The sequence below is a fragment of the Elgaria multicarinata genome, chromosome 11 (genome assembly GCF_023053635.1).
Source record: "Elgaria multicarinata webbii isolate HBS135686 ecotype San Diego chromosome 11, rElgMul1.1.pri, whole genome shotgun sequence".
In the NCBI taxonomy this organism is placed as follows: domain Eukaryota; kingdom Metazoa; phylum Chordata; class Lepidosauria; order Squamata; family Anguidae; genus Elgaria; species Elgaria multicarinata.
Window position 1 is genome coordinate 31,374,359 of NC_086181.1, and position 26,364 is coordinate 31,400,722.

General features: G+C 48.8%; 1 protein-coding gene across 1 annotated transcript in view; it reads left to right on the forward strand.

Moving 5' to 3' along the window:
* Window positions 1-389: 389 nt before the first annotated feature.
* GRIN2D (glutamate ionotropic receptor NMDA type subunit 2D) overlaps window positions 390-26,364 on the forward strand; it is a 60,108-nt gene continuing 34,133 nt past the window's right edge. Inside the window, exon 1 of the mRNA XM_063137652.1 lies at window positions 390-453. The gene's annotated coding sequence lies outside the window, so the exon portion shown is untranslated. The remainder of the gene's footprint in view (window positions 454-26,364) is intronic.

Genomic DNA, 26,364 nt, shown 5'->3' on the forward strand with positions numbered 1-26,364 from the left:
GCCCGCTCCGACGCCGGTTTCTGCTTTAACTTTGGGATGCAACATGTGTAGCGCGGAAGCCTGCAACAACCTTGAACGGAGACAGACACGGAGAGGGGGGGGAGAGAGAGAAAAGGCGGGGGGGTGCCTGAGCGGTGAATAAAGATCGGAAATAAATTTTGGAAGGGAAAGGAAGAAAAGGAGAAAGGGGGGGGGGAGAGAAAAGGAGGGGGGAGAAGATGCTGCTGCTGCTCTCGTGGCTGGTTGGATTTAGCGCTTGTTTGATTCCCCGCAGGAGAAAAGGAGATTAAGAGGAGGGAAAAAATAGGAATAAATAAAATTATCTTTAAAAAAAAAAGATCAAGGAGGAAACAATTTTCTCTCTCTCTCCCTCCAGACGCGGAGAATTTTTTATTTTATTTTTTGCTCTTCAGTTTCCTGGTTTATTCTTTCCTCGGGAGTTGTCATGAAAAGGTAAGATCTATTTATTTGTTTATTTATTTATTAAAACCCCTATTCAAGACAAACGTCCCGGTGTCGTTACGCAGGGTCACAGGCACAGGGATTTGCTGCTTGCTTGAATATGGAGGAGGGGGCTTCTTCTCTGACTCTTTCCCCCTATCCCCCGGTACCTTTGGTTGGTTGATGTTTTTAAAGGGAAAGTGACCGGGGGGGGGGGGGCTTAGTGGAAAGTGGAGGGGAATCTACAGCCCCCCTCAATTGTACTGATGATCTCGAAGCACTCCTGTTTAATATATAACTGACCCTAGTTGAAAAGACACCCCCCCCCAATGATTTCACGTTTTTGTCCCTTTTTTCGTGAGGGACACCCCCCCCCAAGATATGAGTTCAGACTTCTAAAAGCGCCCTTTTTACCCCCACCCCCAAGGGGGCTGGGTTTGCAGGGGAAAGAATGGGTGCTGCGCCCCCCCCCCCCCGTGTGTGTGTACGCTCGCGCGTGATTTCTTTGGGCATTGATCACACAGACTGCAAGCGCATGAGATGCAAAAAAATAATAATTAAAATGTGTTTTTGAAAACCCTCCTTGATATTATTCTGAATCAATTCCGACTGAAAAAGAATCACAGAGACAGGGAGACTTGATTGCAGCGTCTGGATTTTCTTAGCAGAGAAGCCGTCCGTATTTTTGGACAAAAATTATAATATAATATAATAGCCAACTGAAGGGCATCTACCTCCCTCTACCCCCTGTTTAGAGACAGAAAGGAAGGCCGGGGGGAGGATAGCATTCCCCCCCCGCGCCGCGGCTTCCTTTTCTGGGTGGCCTCGACTCGGACGGCCAAGGGGACGAGGGAAGCAGCAGGATCGGGCCCGGTTCGCCCGTGGGAGTGTGGACAGGCTAGGAGGGCCCCCGCGGGGGCCTCTGGGAATGAAATCTAGTGGATCGAACCGGCGGGGAGTTCGGACGCCTGGGTTGTTCAGGAGGAGACAAATGCCTAGTGGTTAGTGGGCCTGGGCAGGACTAAAGCTGAGCGTAAAGGGGGAGGAGTGGGGTGCGGTGGGAGAGAGGGAGAGAGCGCGCGACAGAGAGCGAGCGAGCCAAAGCGCCTGGGTCTTCTGGGAGGAGCGCGGGGTTGAGACCAGGCGGGAGCCAACGGCCAGGAGTCATTGGCTTCTTCAGGAAGGCAGTGGATTATAGTGGTTAAAGTGGGGCAAGAAGCCAGACATCTTCAGATCTCCGTAGGGGGTTTAATGACTAGAGCGACAGAGCCTCCCTTCCAACCCCACCCCCGGGGCAGGGTTCTCCCACAAAGGGGAGGGGGGCTGGAGCTTCGGGGGAGGGGGCTGCAGCGGGAGGCGTGAGGACCGCTCCCCACACACGCCGGACTGGGCCTTAGACGCCGCCAGGGCTGCCCGACAGTCCCCACCCTCCGAGGGGCGCGCGCGAGAGGACACGGCGGGGCCCCCTTCGGGGAGAGGGTGCTGCGGCAGGACGAAAGGAAGCCGCCGCTTGGCCCGCCTGGATCAGAAGCTGGTGGAGGTGAGAAGGCTGCTGCTGGAGCTGGAGCTGGAGCTGGGGCGGGCAAGGCGACGGCGACGAAGCCCCTTTCCCACCCGGGTTTGGTCCGTGATCGCGCGGGGGCCACACCTCTCAGTCAGGAGGGAGGAAGGCAGGCCGGCCGGCCAGCCAGCAGAGGGATCCTAAGATGGCTGGGTTTGAAGACCAGGAACGTGTGAAGTGGTCCCAGGCCAGTCCGTGTCCGAGAAAGGGGGCTTGTGGAGGTTGGGGACGGAGAGGGGGGGAAGTTGAGTAGGTGTTGAGGGTCCCCCTTCCGTCGGGTTTGGGGGGGGGAGGAGAGGGGTTTGACTAAAGCGGCCTCTTCATAAGGGCTTTTGACAGGTCGGACGCGAGTTAAAGGAGGATTTTCTGTGTAACCGGTGTCGAAAGACTCAGATGTTGAGCCAGAGAGTGATTTATCTCTACCAGTCATTAAAACAGAAAAAATCTCCCTGCTGCCACTTCAAAGCAAGAAGGGCAACAGAATCCTGTCTGGGTCTGTATCTGCCCCCCAAAGGAAGGTGGATGAGTAGGGAACAGCTGTATCCAAGACCTTGCAGCAGGGGCCCTGGCTGGCTCAACCCCCAATACCCGACTCCCCTCCTAAACAACTGAGCAGCTGGCTTCCCTATTTCCAGCCCACGCTCTTCCTAGAGGGCCCCCCAGCTTCTCTGCTCCAATCGGTCCATTTCCCACGCCACGCCAACAGTCCAGGCTAGGAGGGCACAGCCCTCCCTACAGCCACCACTAGATCCAGGCTCCGTGTGCCTGGGGAAGCAAATCCCGCTTGGGCTGCCCCCACATCTCCTCCGTCCCTTCGCACTCCCAAGACAACCGGTTGCTTAGCCAGGGCCAGTGGTTTCTTCCCATGCTCATGTTGTCCCAAGAGGGTGGCTTTGCTCTGGCCTGACTGAATCATGGACGGGATTCTTTGGCGAAAGGCTGGGGCATGGTGAGTCGGGGCCTGGATGCCTGCCTTCCCAGCTGTGTCTTATCCCCGGAAAGCACCCATCTGCACCCCATCCCTATGCTCAAATTGCAGGTAGGGGGCAGAGAAGGGTTGGCTGTCTTTAGAAACATGATTTGGCTAAAATGGGGGACTTAAAGGTGGGGCTTGTGGCTTGTATTAAGGGCCCCTACCTGCCCCCCATCATTCAAGCACTCTTCCCATACGCTGACTTGTATGCCACTCTTTTTCATATACAAACTCTAATGCCACCCTGTGGGAAAGGCCCTCCATTTCTCCTGTAACAGAACCAGTAGTGGTGTGTGTGTGAAAAGTAATTTGGGAGTGAGAAAAGATGGGAGAAGTGCAGGGGACCTAGGAAGTGGCTTCACACCATGCCAAGCTATTGGTCCATCTCTCGCAGGGTCTCTGTCCATGATCCATTGACCTGAGCCTTTTACCTGGAGATGCCAGGGCTTGGACCTAGGACCCTCTCCATGCCAAGGAGGAACTCTCCCTTGGAGCTATGGTCCTTCCAGAAGGAAGAGTTCAGAGGCTCGGTTGTAGAATGCAGGCAACAGTCCTGTTACTGCTTGCATGCCAAGCAAGGGGAAATTGAAGAAAGGGAAGAGAAGCAAAGATGGAGTGTAGGCAGCAGGTTAGGAAGATGATAGAGACTTTGGTACTGGTAGCCCCTAGAGGGTGCTATTTCCTAGAGAGGCGTAGGGCAGGGGATGCTGTTCCAAAGAAAGAAAGTCAGGGACCATTGCGGGCACGGCTGGTGCTTATGAATAAAAAGTATTGCCCCCTGTTGGCTGGGGTGTGGTCCATTCAGTATTTCCCTGTTGCTGCTCTGTTGCCACCTGCTATCTTCTGGACATCCTTTTCGAAAGGCTTTCCCCCACACTTCCCCCACAATCCATGAATGACCTGTGGAGCCCACTGTCACAGGATTCTGCAACTCGGTAGGGGGTTCAAGACAGGTGTTTGTTTGTTTTAGTGGGGGGTAAACACTATGATGGAGGATGGGATAAGATTGATAACAGCCAACAGAGATGGAGAGAGGAGGCAGACACATGCTGAAGATGTCTGTAGGACTGAGTGCAAGGCAGACGATAAAATCACTTCATAATTACCACTGTGGTTTCCTCTAGTAACTGTGTTTTCAGAGTGTGAGGAGGGGGTGGGGGGAATCCCTAAGGAGATGCTAGCTTTTGCTAAAGGATGCATGTGCGCCTTCCGTTCTGACTCTGTTTTTGGCCCAATTTCTTTTGTGGGTGGGTGTTTCAGTGCAGCCCAAAGGCAGAACGCTGAGCGGCTGGTGCCCCTTCCATCTTTTGTGCAATCCCCAGGGGCAGTCTGTGGCTGCCAGTCACAAAGATGTTTCTGCCCCCTTTCTCCTAGGATTGGAAATGGGGCCACGCGGTGCTTCCACGGCTGTGGGGGCTGAAGCGATATTTTCCTCCCCGGATTCTGGATACTAGGTTGAGATGGATCATTGGTATGGCCCAGTCTGATGGTGACTATGACCTTTGAGTATGTCTTTGTCTTTAAATATTCACCTTTTCGGATGCCACATTGCTGGGCATGTAGTGCCTGACTGACAGTGCGCTTCTTCTCATGCGTCTGTGGGCTTCTCACACACGGAGGCTGCCTGTTCACATGTGAGACTGCTAGCATCTTATGAAGCAGGTGTGCCCTTGAAGGAGCTCCGAGTGTCTCAGTGGCTGTTTCTCCTTTCTGACTGTGCATGTGCGTCAATGAACCCCTCTGCTGCTGCTGCTTCAGGTGCATCAATGGCTGTCTCCTTACTGATCATTGTACCAGTGAGTGTGTGTGTGTGTGTGTCGGGGGGAGCGTTGATTCTTCCGCACTGTGTGTACCTGTGTCAGAGGCTTGCTCTCTCGCCGCCACCCTTTTGTGCACATGGCTTGTTCTCTTCCCTCTAACTGTGTGTGTGGATCTGTGGTTTCCCTTCTGACTGTCTTTTTCACCGACTGTTTTCTCTCTTGACTGTGCTTGTTGATCGGTTGACTCTTCTGGCATGAGTATGCCCCGCTACCAATAATTATCTCTTTTCAGGCTGGCTGTGTGTTTGTGAGTGTCTGTCTTGGTGGATTTTCTTGCCTGCAACTATATGCATCCAAGCAAACCAGTATGATGGCTTGGCATGCAGGGGATGGCTACGGACCCAGGAGAGCTGGGTTCAAGCCACCTCCAGGTTCAGCCATGAGCTCATTAGACAGTCCTGGACAAATTCGTTTCAGCCTCAGTTTTCCATCTGTAATATGGTGATACTAGTGATCTACCTAGGGGATGGACCACATAAGGATGGTCAAGCACATTTGCCCTGTTGGCCCACTATAAATGATATTCATAACTGTACTGTCTCTCCCACTTGACAAAGGAGCCACATGTCTGGTCCGGACTGTCCTCACCAAACACATAGCTATCAGAATGACTCTCTCTCGCTGTCACTCATGGATTTTTCACATGGGTTCTATGTTTTCTCCCCTTAAGAGGTGTTGGCTCGTGGAGGAGCTTCCTAGCAACACATTAGGGCGGGACAGCAAATTGTGCTGCATGGATTTAGAACAGTGCACTGAGGTGCTTATAGCATTACTAAAGGAATGTTAAATACTACTACGGTACTGATAGTAGTAGTGGAAGTGTCAACTTGTATGTGCACACAACCAGGAGAGCTCTGAACGCATACAGGTGAAATATAGTTACTGCCTGGTCTCTGGCATCACCAGTCTTCCATCTGTATTCCCATGTGTCTCTGAAATATACTATTAGACTGCCATCACAGATTTGCATAATGAACCTGCCTGTCCTTAAGACACCCATTTAGCGGTATCTGCAAGCCTTGAGGTAGAATCAATAGTTTGCCCACACATTTTTGCAAGGAGTTTTCATCAAACAGACTTTCAAGCAAACAGAGTGGTATCCTTTTAATTAATATGTAAACGCCTTGTGGTTGAATGGAGAATGGGCATAAACATTTGCCACTGTGCACGTTCACTAGATCTTGTGGAGAACATACCAAATGAACAAAAGATTTTTCACATTGTCCAGTCAATGTGCAAAGTCTCCAAACGATGCTGGGGAGTGTGTGCAACATGACTGCATAAACAGGGTCTTTCACACATTGACTGGCCATTGTGCATATTCTCCAGTTGTAAAATATGCACAGTCATTGGTCAGGTGTGAAATGCTCATATTCCCTAACATCTCTTGGAGGGTTATGCATATTGACTGGGTGGTGTCCATAGTCCCCCTGTTCGTACAAATAAGATATTCACCACAATGTCTGGGGAATATACACATTTTCCCCATGTTAATCATATATCTGAAATATAGATACTTCTGTGAGTAGGGTTCTGGTCTGTATCTACATAACTTTTCCGGTATGTTCTAGGGAAATTCAGATGCATAGTTTTTACTGTTTCCTCTTAAGACCAACACTTCCCATAAGCTAGGGGTAGACAATTTGGGGCCCTCTAGTTGTTTTGGCCTACAACATCCATCATTCCTCACCATTGGCTATAATGGCTAGGCTATAAGCATACCTGGACGGTATCACTGTATCTATTCCCCAGTGCAAACATGGACTATAGGTACATACTTCATGCTCTCAGGTATTCCATTTACACCTCTTGCAAAGGAAACGTTGTCATCTCATGCTATGCGCATTGACACCACTTTAACTACCCTGTAGCTATGTAGCCCCTCCGCTTGTACCTACACCATTTTCGTCATGCTGGACGGCAACGTTGTTTTAAGGCACGTACACTAGATCCGACATCTATACTCATCCTTTATGCTATTGTACTACAACCAGTCATTGCAGATGGTACTGAGCTAAATGGACCCATGGTCTGATTTGGCAGCTGCCTATGCCCTCTCTCTTGCTGATGTTTGCAACCCCTCCAAATGCCATCGAACTGCCACCAATGGACTAGCCAGCTGTACAGTACATATAAATACATTCCCCAGATTTTTTTTTGCTATGTTTCCCCACACATGCCATCTTAAGTGCAATTTTACTCTATAGCTTCACGTTGTAATGAAGGGGTTCTTTTAATGTCCAGATAAAAAAGGGGGGAAGGCAGTTCTTCTCTCTCTCCCCCACCCCTCCCTTGCTCATAGACTCTTTGGCTGTAGCTGTCAACATCCATCCTGTGCCTGCATCCCGTTCTTACAGACACGCTAATCCAGATGATCAGTGCAGTTTGTCATGGATACACTCTCACACCCAAGCCAGAACCTTCTCTGGTTGTCTTCTTTTTCGGGCTGCACATGGGGATCCTCCTGAATCGGGCTTTGGCCTGCCGCTGTCTTCCCTCTCCTACGTACACCCTAACTCAGACACTATGCAAAATACCTCCTGCACATAGGCAGACTTTTAAGGCTACAGACACAGCCATTCAGAAAAAGATGCTCTGTTTGTAGATGGCTGTCGACGCGCTCTGCCTGCCCTCCTCCTCCTCCTCCTCCTCCTCCTCCTCCTCCTCCTCCTCCGCGTATAAACCATGGTGCTGCTTACTAATGTCCTGCTTCAACCAAACCTACAGGTCTTTTCTGGCAGTGCCTACCCTCCTCTTCTCGCCGCCAGCCCCTTTTCCCATCCATGCTGTCTCTGTGCCCCTTCACAGCCGCTCTCATTTATCTCTCACTGCCACCAGCCCCCACCTGTTCCTCCCTGCAAAAAAAACCCAGAGGGTTCTGGAACAATTCCCGACCCCCCCCTTCCTCCAGATGCTCCAGTTTCCAGAACAAGCCGCTAATGGACACTTATGAAAAGGTCCCCCCTGCTCCAGTGAAGAGCAGGTGGGGGGGGGGAGGCGCTTTCAAGAATTGCCAGGCACAGCTGTGCTCGCGCAAGTGCCCTGTTGTCCGGGTTCCAAGAAACTGGGGTGATCCAGTGTGAGGCTGATGGTTTGGCAGCTTTGCTCGAAATCTGTGCGCACACCGAAACAGCTGAAGGAAAAGGCCCCTGCCAATAGAGGGAGGGGATGGGAGAGGTGGTGGAAACAGCTGCTTGGGCAGGGATCCTCCACTGTGAGAGCCAAAGGCCGTAAATGAAGATTGGAGGAGGAGGGCGACGACGAGGTGCAGGCAAAGGGCGAGCCAGCTTGAGCCTGGACTCATCCAGACTCCTTTTCAGTGCTAAAGATCTCCATGAACATGCGCAGAGTGTTTCCCCTCCCAGCACTAAGTAACCACAGCCCTCACTCCATCCGGAATTACGGAATAGGGATTCCAGGTTCTGAGAGTGTAACTTCTCAACAGGTTCAGGCGATAAACGCTTCACCACTTACAAATTAACCACTTAGAAGGAGATCTTTCTTTCTTTTCTTTTTTTTCCTGAGAAATACTGGGGTTCAGTTCTTGCCCTCCGTAAGTCAGATGCTAAACAAGAGCAGCCTAATTGCAGTTTGTGTGCAGTTACATATGTCAAATGCACTCTGCGCATGCTCTGTTCCTACGCCATATATTTCAGGGCCAGGTCTGAATACATAGGCTGTGGCTAAATCCTGGCTCAAGTTAAGCTGGGGTGGAGGGGGGGGGGCGCGGTGGCAATGCGAGATGTGTAGGTCTGGATGAAAAGAGCAGGGCCGGACAAGAAGGGAGAAAGCGCAACATGGAGGTGGCGGGGGTGGGTGGGTGCGGGGAAGAAGTAGCAAGCTGGGAGCATGAGGCATCAGCAAACAGAGGTGCTGCGCGCACAAGTCCTGAGTGTGTGTGTGTGCGCGCGGTTTCCAAATTAATTACAGGCAGAGAAGAGGCTGTGAGCGTCACTTGATGGGATTAAGGGTTTGTGGGAGGCATGAAATTGACGCACGAAACCCTGGACCCTCCCCATCACCCCTCTGGCCTTAGGAATCTGGTGATTGGTTCCTCTTGGCTAATAACTCTCTCCCCCCCACTCCCATATTCCTTTCCCTTGCTGCCTCTCTTGGACCCCCTCTTTTTCTCCCTCCCCCCAAACCCGCCGTGATCCAGGGGGATTTCGCTCCTGCAGGCGGCTGGCAGGTGGAAATGAAACCTGCCGACTTTGATTAAACCTCTCTGAGGCGTGTGTGTGTCTCATCGGTACAGCGTGTCTGCAAAGGGAAGCCGGGTCTGATGATCCCAGCTTTACCTCCCCTCACCCCCAAATTAAGATGCCACACGACGCTAAACGAGAGCCATTGGGGGCTTTGGGGTTATGGGAAAAAAGTTGTGGAAGCGACATAATGGAGCTTTATCGAATTAGGCATAGCGCAGAGCATGAAGGTACAAAGAAGTTTTCCTCGCTTTGCCACAATGCTACAACGTGGGGTCGCCTGATGAAAATGTTTGGCAGGAGACTCGAGACGGAAAGAGTGGAAGAGCTTTCTTCCTGCAGGGCATAATTGACTTGTGGGATTCCCTGCCACAAGATGTGTTGGCAATTGGCTTGGCTGGCTTGAGAAAGCGATTTAAAAAGCAAAATTCAAGGATGAGAGGTCAATCAATGGCTGTTAGCCATGAGGGCTCAGTGGAGCCTCCATGTTCAGAAGCAGTGTACCTTTGAATATAAGTTGCTGGAGAAGATAAACAATGGTTCTTGCCACTGGTTCTAGTTCTTGCTAGAAGCATCTGGCTGATCACTGTTGGAGACAGGATATTGGGCTAGATGGAGGCATTGGTCTGTTCCAGTGGAGTTCTTCTTATGTTCCTCCCTTGCTAAGAGAAATAAGGCAAGGTCCTTGTCGCCCACCCATATGTGGCAATTGGATTCTTCCACCAAGTCACGCTAAGGCGAATATCATCTCCGTGTCACCCAACATAGCAACATAGAAAGCTGCTTCACGCTGAGTCAGACCATTGGTCCATCTCGCCCAGCATTGTTGACACTGACTGGCAGCAACGGATCTCCAGGGTTTCAGGCAGGAGCCTCTCCCTGCCCTACTTGGAGATGCCGGGGGGAGGGACTGAGCCTGGGATTCTTCTGTACTTGAAGCAAGCGTCCTGTCACTCCGCTACGGCCCTTCCCTCAAGCTGAATGCAGCCATCCCCAAGGCCCTGATGTTACAGCACCTTCTCAGGCCTTTCACGCCTAACTCACAGGCTCCCCGCATCAAATTAGGGCACCTTTCCACCCAGCCCAAGCCTCCAAGACCTCAGGAAGGGATCTCTCTCAGCTCTGCCACCTGCGATCCTTTAACCAGAGGTGCCGAGGGGGGCTGATACAAGCCAAGGATGTGCTCTAGCCCTGAGCTATGCACCCTGTCAGGCCTTTATGATCCCGCCCCTCCCCCTGGCCCAGCCTTTCCCAATTCAGTGTCCTCCGGATGTGTTGGACTACAACTCCCAGTCACTCCGAAATGGAAGTGGCATCTCTACACCACACTCCGCTGCAGTTCAGTGTCTGGCCTAAACTGCAATGCACAACAAATACGGGGGATCTGGGCCAACACAGGTCTACTTTTAAAAGACCTTCCGAAGCTTTCACTGTGGGTGACTACTTATTGGAAGCATTTGTGCTAATAAAGACGTATACCAGTAAAGGCTGCTGGTGCTGGAATACAGCAGTTTCATCAAGCAAAGGCTCCTGTTTTTCCACCCTGGCTGCTCCTGAGCATTGAGTAAAGCAGCCTTCCCCAACCTGGCACCCTCCAGATGTATGAGACTACAATTTCCAGAATCCTTCAGCCAGCTATGGGATTTGTAGTCTGACACAACTGGAGGGCATCAGGTTGGAGAAGGGATGGATTAAAGGGTCCCCATGTCTACAAGCCACATGCCAGAAGCAAATGTAGAGATCCTTGCATGTACTGAAGTCCCAAGCTAGGGGCGAGTGTCCGGTCAGAGCATCTTTACGTATAAACAGCTGCTCCCCCTCCAGAAGCAGATGCATTCTCACTGGCAAAGAAGGGATGGACCCCTGTCCAAAGGGCTGCCCCCCACCAAGAAGCAGCTGCCTCTCCTAGACCCCTGCCCCCCGTGAGAGCCATCTGCCTGCAGGGGCATGCCGGGGACATTTGCCCTGGTGTGTGGCATCCACCCGGCGATGTCAAACACCCGGGGGCCGTGTTCGTTTCTGTGTTCCTCCGACTGAGACGCGCGCAGGAAATAAAAAGCGAGAAAAAGGACAAAAACGCAGCACGACTCGGGGCCCCGAGGGGAGAGAAAGAAAAGGCAGGAAAATCAATAACTCCGGCAGGAACCAACGAGCGAGGGGAGAGGAGGAAGAAAAGAGAAACGATGGGAAAGCTCATTTGGGAGAATGGCGAAGGAGGCTGAGTGGGGAAGTGGGAGCTGGAGACTCCGAGCGAGGGGGGCTGAGAATCGGGAAGGCCTTTGGTGCTCTTTGGGAAGATGTAGAGCCGGGGCAAAAGAGCAGGCAAAAGCCCCCTCGCCGTGGGGTGGGGTGTGTGTGTGGAACGGGCTTCATGCGGGTGATTCCACTGTGTTGAGCTCAGGGGTGAGGCTTTGCACACTCTGTGCCATAGAACATGTGGGCCGCTTTGCCTGTTGCTGAAATTCCTACATGCAGGTGGCATGTTAATTCCTGCTTCCCAATGAGAAATTATGTTTATTCTTAATATATATTATAGTATGAAAGTCATGGTTCTCCTCCTCGCCAGAGCCCTGCGACTGGCCCAGGGTCCCCCGCAGAGCATCATGTTTAAGCGGAGATTTAGACCCAGGTGTCCTGGGCCCTACTTCCCACTCTCCAGCCACGACACCTTCCTGACTCTTCACCTCTCACATTTCATACAATGTAAAGGAGCACCGGGGATTAGGGGAAGGGTTTTGCGCGTATTCGCCGTGTGGTTACATCGTGTGCCGCTTGTCTTTTACACGGCACTTTTTAAATTTGGAAAGGGCTTTGCAATCTGCGTCGTGTCCACAAATAACCCTGTGAGAACACATGACATTACCCCCATTTTACAGGCAAGCTAAACGGGGCTGCGGGAAAACATTCCCCCCCCCTAGTTTATGTTGGAACGCGACGGCAGAGGTAGCGCTTGAAACCACTTTCCATGCGCTGGGCCTCTGTATATCCATCCAACCCCATTTTCTCTCCTCCTTGGGCCTGTAAGTTGGCCTGGCCCCCCATGCCTGTTCCTGGTGGTGGTAGGGTGACAGGATCAGCAAGGGCGGAAGGGGGGTGTCTTTGCTTGCAACAGGCCCTGATGAGCCAGGCAGTGTGCCGGCTTCTGATTGCACTCCCAGGAATAGAAACACTTCTGTGATTGCGGAAATTACTGTCTCCTCAGCAAAGAGGCACAGGGGATGTGGGCTTAACCTCCTCTCTTCCAGCCAGCATCACACCCGGAGGTCCATCTACCCTGGTATCAGGCCTCCGGTTGCCCCAGCACAGACTAAAGAAGCCCAGGTGGCCCCATATTCTAACTCGTGGGTCTGCGTAAATGGTTTATTGTTGTGTCTCGTCAAAACGCGGTGATGTGTATTTGTTTGTTTGCCTGAGTGCTGTTGATATTTAGGCTGTTGTCCATGTTGCATTTTTACACGTGGCATCTGAAACAAGATGCAATTGCTCTGTTTACTAATATATCTACAAGTCTACCTGTAAGCAGGGTCACTTGAGGGAAGAGAGAGAGAGAGAGAGAGAGAGATCACACTAGCAGCGTGGGCTCACATAATACCGGCATGCTTCCAGTATTATGTGAGGAAAGAAGGCCAAGTACATTGGGATAGAACTAGTATTCCCTGTAGCGCTTACTACAACATGCTCAAGTCTTTGGTTTGACCATCTCTATATTTCCCAGCAGGTTTGTGCCAGTTTTTGCTAGTAAGATGATCCATGTGCACATGGGGAGGGTGACCATATGAAAAGGAGGACAGGGCTCCCGTACCTTTAACAGTTGAATAGAAAAGGGAATTTCAGTTGGTGTCATTTGTATGTATGCAGCACCTGAAGAAAATCCCTCTTCATCACAAGAGTTAAAGCTGCAGGAGCCCTGCCCTCTTGACCAGATACAAAAGTGGGCAGGGCTCCTGCAGCTTTAACTGTTGTGATGAAGAGGGAATTTCACCCGGTGCTGCATGCATACAAATGACACCAATTGAAATTCCCTTTTCTATTCAACTGTTAAAGGTACGGGAGCCCTGTCCTCCTTTTCATAGGGTCACCCTACACATGGTTGAGCATTATCCCTGTGGTTCTGTGGTACATTATGTGTGATGCTGACATAGGATTCTGAATTACAGTCTTGGCGCATGGGACTGAATCAGCATATATGCAGGGCTCTATACTCTGTCTCTGTCTGAAGGTTAGGGACAGGGTATTTGCACCCTGTGATCGCAAAATGACAGCCTCACGTGCCATATTACCATCCCTTTATTTACTCACTTTAGTGGAGCATCCAGATAACTTAATTTCTCTTCCTTCTGTATTCCAGGGTTTCCTATGTTGTCTTCCTGTTGTTGTTTTTATTATTTAGATCTAATTTGCGGTGACTCCACCCTCCCTGTAAGAACATTTAAGAGTAGCACCAACCTGTCTAATATTGACAGGCAAAGCACAAATTGAGGTTTTTTTCAGATCTCCTTTGCCTTTAATTAAACACTTCCTGTTTGCAGGTCCATCCCATTTTATTTCTTCCTACTACGAATGGGAACAAATTAGTGATGAATAGTGATTGTTTTTATTGTTTTTAATAATGTGACTGTGTGATTTCACTATAAAAACAAAAAGAAAAAATGATAATGAGAGGAAATAAGTAATTATTAAAGCCTCCCCCACCCCCCTGGAATAGAAACTGATATTGGAACAAATCAGAGAGGATAGTCAAGGGGTTATTAAGAGGCAATTCATCACTAACCATCCACTAGTGCTCATCAGGTAGATATAAAATAGGCTAAAGCTACAAGGAGGAAACGTATAATTAATGATGATGGGAACCTCTGCTGAATGGGACTTACTTGTGAGTAAACATTATGGGAGGATCTTAGTCATGGGGAAGGGCATTGCTGGATAATATGTCTAGGGTGACCCTATGGAAAGGAGGACAGGGCTCCTGTATCTTTAACAATTGTATAGAAAAGGGAATTTCAGTAGCTGCCATGTGTATGCATGCAGTACCTGGTGAAATTCCTTCTTTATCACAACAGTTAAAGATGCAGGAGCCTTGCCCCCTTGACTAGATACTAAAGAGGGCAGGGCTCTTGCAGCTTTAACAGTTGTGATGGAAGAGGGAATTTCACCAGGTGCTGCTTGCATACCAGTGACACCTGCTGAAATTCCCTTTTCGATACAACTGTTAAAGATACTGGAGCCCTGCCCTCCTTTCCATAGGGTCACCCTAAATATGGCACTATAGTTCACCAATCTCTTCGCTGCCATTCCGCCTGGCTGCAGCATAGAGCTAACTGGAATAGCAGGGCCCATTCCTTCTGCTAGACCAGTGCTCTTCAACTGGTGGGTTGCGACCCAAAAGTAGGTTGCGGGATCAGGCCAAATGAGTCACGGCAAAGCTGTTGCCGCCATGCTGTGAAATTCTGAAAGTGGGTTCCATGTTGCAGGTTGGGAGTCCGAGGTGGGTCCTCTTCCCCACCCTCACCCCACCCCATCCCCCAACCACAGAATCGGTGGCTTCCTGGCTTTTGTACAGTTTCCCCCCCATTCTAAAATATTAAAATGCTTCTCCTACGGCTTCGATACTTGGCCCTATGAGCTTTAAGTGAAAATATAGTGACGTTTTTGTTATTTTGTCCCTGCTTCCTGCCTTTGGACCCACCAGTGGAATGTAGTCCTCAAAAGCTTCTCCCAAGTGGAATCACGCCTTGGGCTGAAAGTTAATCTCCACCCATTCTAGATTGTAAGCCTACGGGGATGGGGTGGGGGGAATGGTCTTATTTTTAAATTTCTGTACACTGTACAGCACTGAATAAATTTTATGAGCCGTATTCTTCCTCCTCACAATAATATCTGAAATGCTTATGTGGAATCAATCTCTGTTTTAATTCTGCTTCAATTTAATTGCGGGAAAGCAGTGCCTCAGCAGTGCTCAAGGTCCTCGGTGGGTGCGCAACTTCAGAATGGTAATCATTCCCCGTCTCCCTTCTGCAGTTACAAATGCAGATTTACCTGGACATTCCACACAGGGCCAGGCCTCGAAAGAGAGGAAGGGAAGACGTCCATTCACCCACATTCTGAACCACTGCAACGAGGACTGCGAAATGGGCAGCTGAAATGGGAGGAGAGAGAAATGGCCTGCCTTGAAGTGGTCTTAGAATGCCCTTTGGACGTACGAAGAGGTCTGTTCCTGTGCAGCAACGCTGCTGCGCATTTGCACATGATGTGAAAATACGGGCCATTCGCCTGTGTGCTAGTATAAAGTGTGTTTGTAACTGGGTTTGTCATCTGGTTGGCTGTGACATGTTTGGGAGCATAAATGTAAGTCGGGTTCCCTGACAGCTTGTATATATGTAGGCGTAAAGCGTTCTTATTTTGCCAAGCATTTCCAAACTGTGAATTAGCTTTTATCTGACCTGTTTCGTCCTGATTTGTTTTAAGGCTTCGGTTTCTATTTTGGCTTTTATGGTAATTCTTTACTGCTTTACCGGGAGTTTTATAACTTTGTAATATGTAATTTTTGTGACTGCAAGTGGCCTAGAGCTGTTATGCGGAGAGAGGATATAAATTTAACGAGGAGCAATATTAATATATGTGAGTGTGTCAGTGCCTGTTTAACTGCTGCACGGTTCTAGGGGTGTTTTATGGTTGTAAGTGTGCAAGCAAAGAGCTTCATCGCTGTTTGGGATGGTTAAACCTCTGGAACAGAATTATCATGTGACATGCCTATGGCATTTTTAGTGTGCAGAATTCCGTGTGGTCTTTATCCTTGTCACAACACTCCCTTAAGCAAGCAGCATTGCAAACAATTCTTCAGACTGGAGCTCACTGTCCAGCTCTGCTTGTCCAACCTCCCTCCCATCCCGGCAGCTGTTCCTGAGGCAGAAGCCACCCAGGGCAGCCTTCTGGCCATGCTGGATGTGAGTGACAGGAGCTGTAGTCCAAGGTATCAGGAAGGCACCAGGTTGGGGAAGGCTGCCTTAATGCTTAGGGCACAAAGGGTCTGCGTTCTAATTCCAGCTTCAGAGCATAGGCTCCAACTTTGGGGAAGAACTGCATGGGCAATCCTGGGTTAAACACGGTCCTATCATTAGTTCCTTGCTAAGCTTGAACGGCCAGTTCCTCTTTAAGGTTGGAATAGAGACTGAAAAATGTCACCTGTGGCTCTGATCCCTCAGCATCATGGAATGTGTAGGTGTACACACACTTGCCTAGTTGTGCTGTAGACCCATTTTACAGGTGGGGAAACTGAGAACAAAAGTGATTTGCCTCCTGGGTCGAGCACTTTATCCACTAGCCCGCACAGTCTGGATGCATACCTGCGTTCTGTATTTGCACATGTGCAGTGTCTCCTTTGGGAGAGAATGTGGCTTTCCACTTGGCTAGAGTGACATACAAGGGTGTTTATTTATTTACGATATTTCTAGCCCACTGTTCCATTAATAATGCTCTGAGCAACTTACAGCAGGGCTGGGAAACCTGTGGCCCTTCAGATGGCTGCCCTGGCCATTGGCCAAGTTTGCTGGGAGCCCAGTTGCACCATGGAGAGCCACAGGTTCACCCTCCCTGGCTTGTGGTACTGAAAAAGACAAACTAAACGACAGGCAATGAATAACCATTAAGCAGAGTATTCCTGCTTGCATGCGTCAATACGTTAATAGGGTGGTGCTGCATGAGCCGGTACATCTATATACACTTGCAGTATTCATGTTACTCGGTACTGGTGAAGATGGGGGTTGGCGTGCACATGTGCACGTTTGCATTGCTGGGGTAGAGGCTGTGTGTGTGCAGGGCCAACGCCCCCATGCAGCGGGGTGAAGCCCCTGCCTCAGGCGCCAAACTGGGAGGAGCGGTGAATTACACTGTGCCTCCTGACCATGCCTGGAGTGACCCACTGCTGCCGCTACCTCCAGCAGGTGCTCCGGAAAAGGCCGCCAGCCACTCTCTCGTCATGGCATTTGCCACAGCGGGAGGGAGGGGCTGGTAAGTCTCTCCAGAGCAGCCACCACCTCAGTGATGCTCCGGAGAGTCCGGCGGTTCCATCTCTCCCACCTTGGCAACGCTGCAGCGAGAGAGCGGCCGGCAGGGCTTTCTGGAGCAGCAGCCTGCTCTCTGTTTCACTCTGAGGGGATCCTCAGAGCGAAACACAGGACAGAGGGCTGGTAGGTGGGCTCTCTGGAGAGCTGCTGCATCATCATCATCATCATCATCTATTATGTATGTATGTATTATTGCATTTATATCCCACCTTTTTTCCTCCAAGGAACCCAAGGCGGCATACATAATCCTCCTCCTCCTCTCCATTTTATCCTCACAACAACCACCCTGTGTGGTAGGTTGGGCTAAGAGTCTGTGACTGGGCCAAAGTCACCCAGTGGGTTTCCATGGCCGAGTGGGGACTACAACCCAGACCTCCCGACTCCCAGTCCAAGACTTTAGCCACTGCACCACACCACTTATTACATTTATATACCACCCCATAGCCGAAGGGAAGCTCTTCAGAGAGCCGGCCAGGCTGAAATACCCGGCTCTGATGGGGTCATTCCTCATAACTGTACAGGTGATATCCTGGGGCGCCCCTCCCAAGCCCAGGAAGGAACCCTCAGAGCCAGGTAGTTTGGCCGGATCGCTGAAGAACTGTACTGGCCGCTTCCTTTGGCTGATGCAACTCTCCAGAGAGCTTGTTGACCTCTGCTGCAATGCGATGGGGGTATGGAGGGTGGGGCGTGACGTGGTAGCAGAGGTGTACGACGTGGCGGCGGCACATGTGCTGGCCCCCCGTCAGGCGGCGGGAGAGTTAACGCTAGGGCTGTTTGCTTGTGCCTGGATTTGTGTAGCCCTCCCGAGTGTGCGAGGCTCCATGTCTGGTTGTGTGTACATCCATCCACAGCATTATTATTATTATTATTATTATTATTATTATTATTATTATTATTAATTTATGTAGCACCATCAATGTACATGGTGCTGTACAGAGTAAAACAGTAAATAGCAAGACCCTGCCGCATAGGCTTACATTCTAATAAAATCATAGTAAAGCGATAAGGAGGGGAAGAGAATGCAAACAGGCACAGGGTAGGGTAAAACTAACAGTATAAAGTCAGAACAAAATCAAGTTTTAAAAGCTTTAGGAAAAATAAAAGTTTTTAGCTGAGCTTTAAAAGCTGCGGCTGAACTTGTAGCATGTGCTTCTTTCTGTCTTCCTCCTTGGCATTTGGCACTGGCATTTCGTACCAGCTGCCCATGCTTTATCCTTCCCAGCACAGCACACGCTATCTTGGTGCCAATTGGTTCCCCTGCTGGTATCACAGCTTCTCAGGTAGACCCGAGCCTGGAGGAGATAGGAATGACGAGCAAGATCTGTGCCAGCGTTGTCTATAACGTTCTCTCGACAGCAAACTCCTGCCATGACGCCCCTCTGCGTTTCTGCCCAGTTCAGCAGCTGCTCTATGCCCTCTTCAAACCACCTTGCCCTAGGGAGCCCATCGATCATCACACAAGTGCCAGGATTGCAAAAATGGGAGGGAGGAACAGCATGTTCATCCCAGGATGGAGCTCTGTCGGGAAGAAGTCAGGCCCCTGCACTGGCTTTAGTCAGGTAGCCTGCACGTGGGCAACCTCCCCTCCCCGGTAGGCTGACGGCCGACCACAGTTGGGAACCAATCTCTCCTGGGTTTGCAGCAAGCAGACAAGCTCAGAGCCGATTTTCAGGCTCTGTCTGAATCCAGAACTGCAGTTCATGGAGGAAGACATACCAGATGATGAACAGCATGGAGGGATATGTGGATTTAGACCAGCTTTCCCCAACCCCATGCCCTCCAGATGTGTTGGAGTGCTAGTCCCATAATTCTCAGCTAGTGTGGCCCATGGGAATTATAGGAGTTGCAGTCTAGCACGTCTGGAGGGCACAGGGTTAGGGATGTAGGCTAACATAGATCTTGGGACCACCCAACCACTGCACACTTGGTGTCAGGAAATGCCCCATCAGAAGGGGATCAAGATCCCAGGCAGAGGAAGCAGGGAACTACAGGAGGATTTCAATCAGTATATTGTCTGTGCTCAGGAAGAGATTGGCGCCCTGACCAGGCGTGCTGCAGAATGCTCAGCCCTCATGGTACAGAAAGAAACTCCACCTTCCCAGGAGCTAAGGCCCAACACAAATACGGTTTTGCACAAAGGAATCTTGATACAGGCACTTAAATCTACACAGAGGGAAACGCCTTGTTTACAGTTACATCCAGACTGATTGAGGGTCTTAGTGTTGGTTTGAGAACGCTTTGCATCTCAAAGGGAAAGATGGCTATGCTTAGAGAGATGGCTATTCAAGATCATGAAACGAGAGGATTTGGCTTCCTGGAGCGAAGGGGGTGGGATGCCTAGGCCAGAGAATGCTTCTAGGGATTAAGGCAATTGAGCAGGATGTGTGATAGTGCAGCCTCTAAGACCTAGCTGCTTAGACACTGCAAGTGTGTAGGGTTCAAAAATGGAACCTCGGAGATTTGAGCCTACGTGCAATAGATTAACAGGTCCCCGCATAAGCCAGCCCCAGGGACTGTGAAGCTCTGAGAGATGCAGCCTGGAGCTGACAGTCCTGAAGGTGGGCAAGAGCTGGCAAGTGACAAGGTGGAAGAAGTGGTATTAAGGAGGCTGGTGAGGTCCAGGCAGGAGCCAGGACAACAAGTAGAACGGAGCCTGCAGTTTGTGGACATATGCTACGAATTGTTTATATCGATTGCAGCAAGTCCCTGGGAGATAGAAATATTTCTATGGGGCAGCAAGCCCAAGGAGACGCCCCGCTGTGGCCTGGCATTCACTGAGCTGAATTTCCTGGTGCTTCTCCAAACAAGTCCATCATTAAGCTGTGGCAGACCGCAGAGTTGGAGACCCAAAGCCACTGAGGTTGTATTTAGTCCAGCAACTGACGGCTCAACTGTGGAACACCAGACCTTCCTATTATCATTTTGGGTTGCATTGGTGAGATATTCTAACCTAGAGGAAATCCTGGGCTGGGATTTTTAATTTTTTATGATTCCTATTTCAGGTTTCTAGTCACTAATACTAGTAATAAGGGCCGGTCCTACCATGAAGCAATGTGAAGTAGTTGTTCTGGGACAGAGATTGTAGCAGAGGTTACATCCTAGTCCACCTCCCATTACAGGAAAATATCTGACATAGTATAAGAATATAGGAAGAGCTATGCTGGATCAGACCAAAGCCCTGTCTACCATTACGGCCACAACCAGCGTACCAGCAGGACATGAGTGCGACAGCACCCTCTTGCTCGTGTTCCCCAGCAACTGATGAACAGAGGCCTACTGCCTCTGAAACGGGAGGTAGCATATAGCCATCGTGATTAGTAGGCATTGATAGCCTTACACTCCATGAAGGTGCCTAATCCCCTTTTAGAGCCAGCCAAGCTGGTGGCCATCTTGTAGTAGTGAATTTTATTTATTTATTTATTTATTTATTTATTACATATCTATACTGCCCAATAGCCAAAGCTCTCTGGGCGGTTCACAAAAATTGAATTCCATAGTTTAACTTGTACGAGTCTCCTCCAGCAGGCTATTCCACAGTCTGGGAGCAGCAGAAGAGAAGGTCCAGAGGACCTTCTCTTCTGCTGCTCCCAAACTGTGGAATAGCCTGCTGGAAGAGACTCGTCAGCTTGACAGTCTTTTAGCATTCAAGAAGGCTGTCAAGACTGATCTCTTCCGGCAGGCCTATCCAGTAGAATTTTAGGATATTTTAGTATGTTTTTAGAATGCTTTTAGGATGTTTTTAAACAGTGAATACCATGTTTTAATCAGTATTTTATGGGTTTTACGCTTATTGTTCCCCGCCTCGATCCAATCAGAGAGGCGGGCTAATAATAATAATAATAATAATAATAATAATAATAATAATAATGTGAAGAAGTACATTTTTATCTGGCCTGAATCATCTCTCACTAGTCAGATTCACTAGATGATCTCAAGCTCTTTTACTGTTGTTGATGCTGTTGTTATATCCCACCTATATACAGAATACCGTAGGCATTTTAATATTATGAGGGTGGAAAAATGTCTCGCTATCAATTTTCTCCATGCCATGCATAATTTTGTATACCTCTATCATTACTCCCAGTACTTGCTTTTTTTTCTTATTTCTTTTTAAGTTAAGCATTCTCAGACCTTGTAACCTTTCCTCAGAGGGGAGTTGCTCATTTTGGTTGCCGTTTTCTGCACCTTTTCCGACTCTACAATTTCCATTTTTAGGTGTGGCGTCTAGAATCGCACACAGTTGAACCATTGACCTGTACATCAGGTCAACCATTCTAGGCAGGACCTGGAAATGGATCTTCTTCAATCAGATAAGCCGTGGACCAAACCTCCCTGGTTAACCTTCTGAATTTGAAATATCCGGATTTGGCAAGAGTCTGATGCAATTTTGCCCATTTTACTGCAGGGAAATATGCATTGGCACTGTTGTCCTCGGTGGGGCTTTAGCCTGTTGGTTTTTCTCCCTACAGCAAACATTGGATATGCCAGGTGGCAATAGACCAGGAGCAGGAAACTTGTTTAACACTGCGGACTGCATTGAAATAATATCACGAGCCAGAGGGCCATAGCTATTTTGCATATTAGAGCGGCACAGAATTAACATACTTGGCATAGGATTTTCCTGAGCGTGGCAGGTGGTGGCCATATTATTATAAATTATAATCCCCATAGCACTTAGTATGTGCAAAGGGTTTTACAATATCTGTCATCCCTTCTATTCTCATTGCAACCCTATGGGCTAGGGAGACAGGGGCACGTTTGCTGAAGAGAACAGATCCCTTCTTTCAGCGCATGTGAGACTACCCCCCACAAGGCGCCACTGCACTGGTGTCTCCCATCTGTTCTCGGAAACTCTTGAAAGTGCAAGCGAGGATGGGGCTGCAGCCTTTAAATCTAACAACTTCCAGAGCGACAGTCACGTGAGTCTGTTGCAGCAAAAACAATAAAGAGTCTTGTGGCACCTTAAAGACGAACAGATTTATTATGGCATAAATATTGATGGACTGGAATCCATCTTTTAATGTGGAAATTATGGACAGCCTTGACCATTCACCTCCTCAAGGAAGTGAAAAAAAAATAGGACATCAAGGGACTTACTACAAACGTAACTGGTCATGTTGTTCCAATTATTTTAGTTATTAAGTACAGAGTTGGAAAGCAGGTCTTTATGGCCTTTTATTAACCTACGCAGCAGCTCTGGTTTTCCGAATGAATATAGCTATGCATTACATTTCTCTCAAACAAGTCACCCTTATTAGTTTTGTTTGTTTGGAAAGCATCCATGCTGTTTCTCTTTGTTGCCTCTGAAAATCTTCCCTCCAGCCCAGTATTTATTTTACCGTCACAACCATTTGAACAAAGTCTGTTTATAAAACATTTTCTACTTATTCTAGTTGAAGAACTCCTGAAACAATTCACACAATTTTTGAATGGAGAGAGAGAGAGAGAGAGAGAGAGAGAGAGAGAGAGAGATTCCTTCTCCTGACCTTAAACCACAATTAAAATAATGACAAATCTTGATAAAATAGTTAAGAGCAGAGACACCACACTGACAACAAAGGTCCGCATAATTAAAGCAATGGTATTCCCCGTAGTAACCTATGGCTGCGAGACTGGACCATAAGGAAAGCTGAGCGAAGGAAGATAGATGCTTTTGAACTGTGGTGTTGGAGGAAAATTCTGAGAGTGCCTTGGACTGCAAGAAGATCAAACCAGTCCATACTCCAGGAAATAAAGCCAGACTGCTCACTTGCGGGAATGGTATTAAAGGCAAAACTGAAGTACTTTGGCCACATAATGAGAAGACAGGATACCCTGGAGAAGAGGCTGATGCTAGGGAAAGCGGAAGGCAAAAGGAAGAGGGGCCGACCAAGGGCAAGATGGATGGATGATATTCTGGAGGTGACAGACTTGACCTTGGGGGAGCTAGGGGTGGCGACGGCCGACAGAAAGCTCTGGTGCGGGCTGGTCCATGAAGTCACGAAGAGTCGGAAACGACTGAACGAATAAACAACAACAAGATTCGCTAAGCAGGAAAAAGTGTGTGTACCTCACTGCATGTGGAATACGACTCAAATGTTTTATTTCACCACAAGTAAGTGCTTGTGCTTCAGTTCACTCATGATGGTGAACACACTTTTTCTTTATCTACATTCAGGATACAATGTTATTGTTTTTAACCTTGAAAGGGTTTGGTACGCTAAAAGTCGACCTATAAATAAATACATACATAACTACTGAAGGTTGTTTCTTCCCTGCCTATAAAGTGGTTGAGCTAATGACCGACTTTGGAAGGTAGTTCTGAGAAAGAAGAAGTTAAAGATTTAAAGTGACCGCAAGTTAAAACATGCCACTTAAATGATAATAAATATGAAAATAAACTTGACTCAGTCTTTGCAGGGGGGGGATTCTAATTATACTCTTAGGTGAGACTTATTGGTAGACACAGGGTAGGGTGTCCCTTTGCCCAGTGTAAGAGCAGCAGCCTGAAGGTTATTGACATCTCAAAATGAGCATTAAGAGAGCTTTGAAGTCGAAAGACCAAATAAAGTGGTCTAATGAGCAGTGCAGGCTCTAATTAAAATTGGCATGGGGAAAACAAGGCTATTGCTTTGTAATCTTTTGACATGTGATAAGGCTTTCTCTCTTTCAGTTCCTTTCTTTAGGAAAAGGCCTACAAAGGTGTGTATGGTCTGGAGTGGTTAAGTATTTCCGTAGATAAGCTTTAAAGAGTAAGTCCCAGGAATCATTTCTCTAGAATACTGAAGGTAGAATGACACATTCCAAAGCCCATCTTTGCCTTGTAGCCTGATTGTGGGGATGGGGTAGTTGTAGAACAAAATGGTGCTGGGGGTGGGGGTGGGGAGATTAAACCTGTCTGCATTCACTGATTCTTCCCATCAAATACCATTTAACCCTCTCTCTGTTCTGTCATCGTCCCCTTCCCCCCCATCCCTGTTAGGGAAAGACAAGTCTGCCTGTTTCACCTTCTATAATGTTCATCTATTTTTTCCAAGCACAGGATTGTCCCTTCTCATTTCCACATCAGTTGGCAAATGCTTGTTTAAAGATGCACGCTCGTGTACATTTTCACAGACATAAAACTTGTATGCATTTTTGCACCACAGATCCCTCTAACATATACTTTTTTTGTGAGCCATTTTCCTCTAACGTAGACACTTTTGTATGCATTTTTTTATTTTTTATTGGAGAACTGCATCGTAAAATTTGGAGGCGTGCAAAAACAAGGGCCGGTGCTGCAGGGTGGGAGGAGGGGAAGCATGAATTGCCACTGAGCGCTACTGCTGCGGGGTGGGTGGGGATTTGAGCCGCTGTCACGCACCACTGGTGGGAGAGCACATCTGCCCTGCCAGTTGCCCCCACCTGCTCTGAGGGGTACTTTTTCCCAGAGTCATTGGTGAGGAGGTGGCCCCCGAAACCGCCTATGCCATGGTGGCACAGGTGAACTCCAATGCCTCGCTCTGAGGAAGGACCCCTCGGAGCACGGCATTTGGCTGGGTGCGCTCTGGAGTAGGGTGACCATATGAAAAGGAGGACAGGGCTCCTGTATCTTTAACAGTTGTATTGAAAAGGGAATTTCAGCAGGTGTTATTTGTATATATGGAGAACCTGGTGAAATTTCCTCTTCATCACAACAGTTAAAGTTGCAGGTGCCCTGCCCTCTTTTAAATCTGGTCACAGTATAGCTGCAATATAGCTCCTGCAGCTTTAACTGTTGTGATGAAGAGGAAATTTCCCCAGGTTCCCCATATATACAAATGACACCTGCTGAAATTCCCTTTTCTATGCAACTGTTAAAGACACAGGAGCCCTGTCCTCCTTTTCATATGGTCACCCTACTCTGGAGAGCCACGCAGGGTGCTCTCTCGCTATGGCATTTGCTGCAGCAGGAGAGCAACCAGCAGGACCCTGCAGAGTTGCCACCCACCTATGCCTGACTCAGAGTGAAGCATGGTGGTGGTGAGGAAGCAGCAGATCTTCTGAGGAGGTTCAATGGCCGCTTTTCTGCTGCAGCATTAATTGTAGCTAATAGGGCTCTCTAAAGCACCCACCCACCCGATGCCTCGCAGGTCAGACAACACATTTCTCAATGGTGGTTTTAGAACTCCACAATGGAGTTCTAAGTGAAATGTGTTGTCTGGAGGGAAAAGTCCACCCCACAGTGGAGTTTTTTTTAAAACACACACACACACACACACACTCCACCCTGAATATCCATGCTGTGCAGAGGAGAGTTCCTGCACAACCGTTGTGTTCCGTGTTGTCTGGAGGGCTCCGTGGAGTTTCTTGCTGCATCGAGTAGAGTTTCCCCACTGGCTTCAGAGTTCCCTGACTAGAGCGGCTGAAGGAGGAAGTGCCACTCTAGGAGAGCCGCCGGTATTGTTTTTTTCACAGCAATGGTAGTTGGGATAGTATCGGGAGGACTGGGGTTGGAGAGAGGGCAGAAGAACTGTCAATTACTCTACTCCATGGGAGCCCACATTCACACAATAGTGGAGTTGGAATATGTGTGGTGTGTATCTCCTAAAAACTCCACCGTTGAGTGGAGTTTTCACGCTGCATAGAGAAAAGTGTTGTGTGAACTACGCCTTTGAGAGGCATGGGGCAGCAGCAACCACAGCATTGAGACTCCTGGCAGTGAGCTTGCCCTTCTTCCCAATCTGCTACCTGAGGTGGGGGATTTACCCTGCCTCATGGGAGGGCCAGTCCAAAAATGGAAGGATATTTGCATTCTGGTTCATGTCTGCATTCTACAAATGAGAACTGGGTTGGTTCATATTAAAATGAGACTCAAACGAATTTCATCTTGATCCTTACCCCTCTGGTTACCTTTAATATGTCCCGTCCCCCCCCCGGTCAGAAAATAAACCCAGGTGGGAACATTGCAAGAGAGAGTCTGTTGGCATGGGAAGGGTTAAGCCACTGCACCTCTCAATTTTTCACTGTCAATTCCCCCACTCCTACATTCATATTACTTTGGCAAATACAGATTTGGGAACATACACTTGCTGAGGTTATGTGTAATTACTTGGAATTCAGGGAAGTGTGGGCAGCGCGCAAAAGATTTCACTGTCAACATTAGGGGGATCGTAACACACTGGGGAGTATAAGTTTTGACTTTGGTTTCTGACAACAGTGTCTGCTTTCCCAGTGTCTGCTTCCTTTCTCTATTCCCACACACTTCAACGCCTTTATTGCATCACCAGTTGTCCACTAGTACATATGGAATGTTTGAATGATGAACACCCCACTAAAAATGTCCAGGAAGAGATTTGCTGGAGAG